This window comes from Rhinopithecus bieti, unplaced genomic scaffold (genome assembly GCF_001698545.2).
Source record: "Rhinopithecus bieti isolate Rb0 unplaced genomic scaffold, ASM169854v2 scaffold_2077, whole genome shotgun sequence".
Classification (NCBI taxonomy): Eukaryota; Metazoa; Chordata; class Mammalia; order Primates; family Cercopithecidae; genus Rhinopithecus; species Rhinopithecus bieti.
The window spans coordinates 2,319,564-2,325,472 of NW_016803882.1; the positions used below are offsets into that span (position 1 = coordinate 2,319,564).

At 34.4% G+C, this 5,909-nt stretch overlaps 1 long non-coding RNA gene across 1 annotated transcript in view; it reads left to right on the plus strand.

Annotated features, from left to right (window-relative positions):
- Positions 1 to 1,653: 1,653 nt before the first annotated feature.
- The window catches only part of LOC108518513 (uncharacterized), a 21,724-nt gene continuing 17,468 nt past the window's right edge, over positions 1,654 to 5,909 (plus strand). Inside the window, exon 1 of the long non-coding RNA XR_001882382.1 lies at positions 1,654 to 1,721. This is a non-coding gene — a long non-coding RNA (uncharacterized LOC108518513). The remainder of the gene's footprint in view (positions 1,722 to 5,909) is intronic.

The window sequence follows — 5,909 nt, forward strand, 5'->3', positions numbered from 1 at the left end:
TAAGATGTGTCAGTAGGCCCTACAAAAGACACTAAGAAGATGACTCAAGAAAATATAAAAAATTGTCAAAGAAATTTAAATGCATTAGTAGAAAATATTCACTCAATAGAAAAGAAAATAGTAAGAAAGGATTAGAGGGATAAAAATCCATGAAAATTATAGGAAACAATAAGTGTAATAATGGTGAATGTAATTCTATATCAATAATAACATTAATGTTAATAGAATATACAATCAAAATGTACAAATGGTCAGATTGGATAAAAAATAAGATCCAACTATATGCTGTCTAAAGGAAATAATTTTGATTCAAAAACACAAATAGAATGGAAGTAAAAGGATAGAAAACATATTATGCAAATAGCAACCATAAGAAAGGTGGAAGGGCTGTACTAATATCAGAAAATAGACTTTAAAAACAAAATAAAAGGTACTAGAGACAAAGAGAGGGACTTTATAGTGCTAAAAGGGTCAGTTTGTCAGGAAGTTATGAGTGATCAGGAGTGTTTCATCAGTTTTGAGAAACCCTTTACCAGTATTGGTTCACATCTGTCTCTTACCCTATTTTCCTTCTCTTTTTCTTCTGGAACTTCACTTGCTTGTTTATTAGATCTTCTCCCTGAATCGTACCTGTCTCTAATGCTTTTTTCTGTGTTTTTAATTATTTTTTTTCCTCTCTCTGCTTTAGTTTGATTGTTTTCTGTTCCCTATTTTCCAGGTGATAGATGCTGTGTCTAATGTGTTATTGAACTTAACTAGTTAGTTCTTAATTTTATATTTTGTTTTTTTTTTAGTTCTGGAATTTCCATTTGATCCTGTTTTCATCATTTTGAATATACCGATGAAATTACCTAGCCTTTCAACTCTTTTATGCATATTCTTTGTTTTCATATTAATTGAACATTAATTGAATTGTGGTTATTTTAACATCCTTGTAGGTTAAGACTAAAATTGGGATCACCTATGGGTCTGTTTCTATCGATTATTTTTTTCTCTTGTTATTTTTTGACATGTGAAGGAATATTTGAATAAATGCCAGACATTATTTATTTAAAAAATATAGAAACTCTAGATTCCTGAGAAGGCTCACTTTCCCCTCTTGGCAGAGTGGTGGTCAGTTGGTTTACTTCAGTAAGGAACTGTGCTGAATCATGGCTGCATGAGGGATGACCTCTGGCTCAAGATTGACCTTGTGTAGTTTCATCTAGAATGTTGGTGTGTTTTGGGAATGCTCTTTTTTATGGGTATCAAATTCCAATCTTTGTTATGTGAGACTGACAACAGAACTCTGTTTTGTTTTGCAGGGTCTTCCCACTTATGTTTTTGCCTTTTGCCACATACGGGTTCCAGTTTTCAATACATGTTTTGGGGAAAATAATCTGCCGTGTGCTTGAAATTTTATAAATCTCCACCAAAACTCTTCCGATTCCTTTTACTCCTGCTGCAACCCTCTTCCAGCTGTTGCCCTGGATTTTGCCCTAGACTCTTAGCTTCTTACCCATATTCAAATTCATCAATACCTCCAGGAGAAAAGCAGCTGCAGAGGCCAGTTCACCTCTCTGTTTCTTCCTTTATGAAGTATTAGTCCATTTTGTTGTTGTTGCCTTAGCAACTCTTGGCTTTTTCAAAAAAAAAATTTTGTATTCCGTCTGGCTTTTCTAGCTCTAGATGGGAGCACTGGTCTTTGGAGAAGTGGACAAGTAATACATCTTCCCTAGAAGGTAAAGAATCTTTGTGTAGTACATATTTTGAAATATCTTTCTGTTTATTCGTGCATAATTTGCCATTTAGCTGATATCAGAATTTGAGAGACATGATATTTTTCCTTAAAACTAGAATTTTTTTTCCTTTTAGCATTTTAGAGTTTGACAAGAGTCTGATTTTTATTTCTTGTGTTGTTAGACTTAAAAAAAATCTCTAGGTGTTTAAAGGCTTGTCTGCTTAGTGAAAATACTATGTATTTTTTCCAGGATATGTGTTTATGTGGGTTATCTTTCAGAGATTTTGAAGAGTTTGTGATAAGCTTTTTACACTAAGCTTTCTTGACAGTTTCGATGTGGTTTTCAATTAAGCTCTAGATGTTCACTTCTTGTCTAGTTGGAGTGTCTTCCTGAGAATACCTGCAACTCTTAGGTTTAAACTCTATTTTCTTTCTTCTTACCTGTAATCTTCACCATCCATTTTATTTTTTATTTTTTTGGTCACTTTGGTTTTCTCATACTACATTTTGAAAAATTTGTCAAGTTATTTCTGTTTGATTAGATTTTACTAAGTTTAATCTTATGCTTCATTGAATCAATTTGCATTTAAATCCTACTATTGTGATTTTATCTTTTTGAAAATTATCCTACCTTGAGTCTTTTTTCTCTCTTTTCTATGCATATTAGTCTTTTATTCTTAGTCTTTTTTTTTTTCTGTATCTTGGCTTTCTGTTTCTGTTTCATAGAAGTCATGCATTCTAATAAGTATGCAAACTAATGGAAATTTCTCCATTCTTTAGCAAATCATTTTCAGGTATTTGTTATCCTTGTACATTTTTAAGGTGATCTTTCTTTTCATTTCCATAGCAGTATTTTAAAAACCAACTTTAGTGAGGTATCATTTACATTTATTAATATACACCCATTTTAAATGAACACCTCAATGCCCTTTGTATATATCCATATATTCACCACCACAATCAAGATAAGGAATATTTTCATTTCTCCAAAAAGTTTCCTATACTTTTTTTTTTGTAGTCAATTACCCCAACATCATTCTCATGCAACCATGGATATGATTTCTATCATTACAGATTAGTTCTGGCTGTTCAACAGTTTCATAAAATCAGAGCCATCTACTATGTACTTTTCTTCCTAGCTTTTTTTGCTCAGCTTAGCATTATTAAAATTCATTAGTATTGTTATGCCTATCAGTAGTTTGCTTCTTTTTGTCACTTAGTAATATTCCATCGTATAAATATAACACACTGTGTGTGTCCATTCTTGCATGGACTGAATGTTTGTGTACCCCCAGAATTCATAACTGAATCCCTAATCCCTATTATGATGGTATTTGGAGGTGAGGCCTTTGGGAGGTGATTAGGTTTAGATGAGATGATGACAATGGGGCTCCCATAGTGGGATTTAGTGTACTTCTAAGAACAGAAAGAGAGCAGAACACTCTCAATCTCTCTCTCTTTCTCCACCACCCACACCCCAAAACGTACACTGTGGCTTTCTGTAAGTCAGGAAGAGGACCCTTATCAAGAACCTGACCATGCTGGCACTCTGATCTTGGACTTCCCAGCCTCCAGAACTGGGAGACACAAATGTCTAAGTTTTTTTTCACCCAAGCTATGGTATTTTGTTTTATCAGTCTGAGGAGTCTAAGACAATTCTCCTGTTGATTGGACTCTTGGGTTGTTTCTAGTTTGCAACCATTATGAATACAACTGCTGCGAACATTCGTGTATCAGCCTCCTTTTCTTCATGTGTATGTTTAAGTCCTTGTATATATTTACAGTAACTGTTAATGAAGTCCCTGCTTGCTAATTCAATCATTTCCATATTTTCTTTGTCCATTCCAATTAACTGATATTTCTCTTGGATATCAGAAACATTTTTCTGACATTTTGTATGTGGCATAATCTTCATTTGAATGCTGGACATTTTTGAGGGTCTCCATTCCTTTAAAGATTTTGGAGTTTTTCTGTGTCAGGAGGTTAATTTACTTTCTGGATCATTTTCATACTTTTGGGATGTGTTTTCAAGTTTCTTTTGAGTGGATCCAGAGTAACCTGTACTCCATGGCTATTAAGCCTTACTCCTAAGGTGCAGACATTTTGGAGTCTCTATGACTGCTCCAAATGTTCAGTGGTACCTCTTCATTCTAGATTGTCAGAACTCAGATACCTCCTGTACTGCCTTAGGAAGTTGTTCAGCTTTTAGCTTCCCTGTAATTTTTTCCTAGAAGCCATTCTTTGCCTGGTTAGTCCTATGTTGCTTGTTGTTCAATGTCTGACAGTAGTTGTTACATATATTTTGTCTAGATTTCTAGATGTTTATGGTAGGAAGCCTAGTCTGGTACTGGTACATCATCATGGCTGGAAGCAAAAATCATATTGTAGTGTTTTCTTTTTTAATTTTAATTTTTTGATTCAGGGTCAGGGTCTCACTTTGTCACCTAGGCTAGAATGTAGTGGTACAATCATAACTCACTGTAACATCAAACTCCTGGGCTTAAGTTATCCTTCCTCCCCAGCCTGCTGAGTAGCTAGGACTACAGGCATTCACCATCAGGCCAAGCTGATTCACTTTTTTGTTGTTGTTAAAGATGGGGTCTCATTGTGTTGTCCAAGCTGGACTTTAACTCTTGGCCTCAAGCAATTCTCCCACCCTGGCTTCCAGAAATGCTGGGATTATAAGCATGAGCCATCACACTTGGCCATTAGCGCATTATTTTCAACAGTTATTTAAAATTCAGTTTTCTATTTGATTATTTTATTTTTTTCACTATTCATTATTTTATTCACTATTTTCTTAGCGTCTGTGTGAATGGTTTGCTTTGTAACACCTTCGTCCTTTTGGAGGTGATTGAAACCTCTTTTCAAATATATAGCTAAGACAGAAAATTAATTTCTTCCTATTCTTAGTGAAATTCTCAGTGACATACAATACTTGTATGTCAGGTAACACTGCTGAGTTTGACTCCATGGAACAATCCAATCAACAGGTCCAGATCTTTGACTCTGAATAAATCTGCTATCAAACTTCGTGACTCCTTGTCTCCCCTGCAATCAGAGATCTTCATCTTTTCATTCAGAGGATACATGTATTGCTCTTCTTTGAGAGTTATGAAATAAGACTCTCCCTTTCTCTCTTTCTGGATAGTGTAGTCCAAAGATGTTACATCTAATAATGCTTCATCAAGTTTGATACCATGACGGTAGGTAGAAGGATGGTAGTTTAAGTAGAAAATGCGATCCTACTTTAATTTATACAAAAATATTTATTTAGTACCTATTGTGCATCAGACACTCTTCTATGAGCTAGAGATACAAAAATACCTGAAGCTTGCATTCCATTGAATCAAACCACTGCATTACCTAACCCTGAAATGCATATTATCTTTAGCTTTTTGAAGTTACAATAGTCATTTTCCCATCTTTATTGTTTAAAGCCATTTGACTTAAGTTTTCTGTACTTGCAAACAAAGGCATCCTCAGAATATTTCATCGGGCTGCATGCTCACATTATAGTTTACTGCTGCCAGTTCCCCATCCCTCTTCTAAAAAAATTCTTGCCTGGTGATATTTTTGATAAAAATAGTAGCTAACATTAACTGAGCCCTTGCTATGTATTGGGTACTTCTCTAACCACTGTACATGCATTGGATCATTTAGTCTTCCAAACAACCCAATGAAGTAAGCACTGCTATTGTCACCCTTTTACTACCAGGGAACTATAAACTTTCTCAAAGCCGCAATGCCAGTAAGCATGGAAGATTTGAACTTAGCTTGTCTGGTTGGAAAGTGTGAGCTCTCAACCACAACATTATTTACTAAATGCTTGCTTTTATTCACTGGCTGTATTGTGGATATATTTTCGTGCATTCAAATATTCTCTTTCAATTTTGCTCCAACATATGCAATTATGTAGGTACCATATTATATTTAGCCTACATCTCCTTTGTTGGCATTATTTTCTTCTAATTTTTCAATTGAATAATGACATTGCTATGTACATCCTTGTGTGTGTGTGTGTATATATATATACGTGTATAAGTATATGTCTCTAAAATCTTTGAAATTAACCTTAATTGTTCAGTTATTTAACTTTAGGAATACTTGTTTTAATATTTTTATATTTTGTTTTTGTATTTTATTTTATACACACACACACACGGAGAGAGAGAGAGAGAGAGAGAGA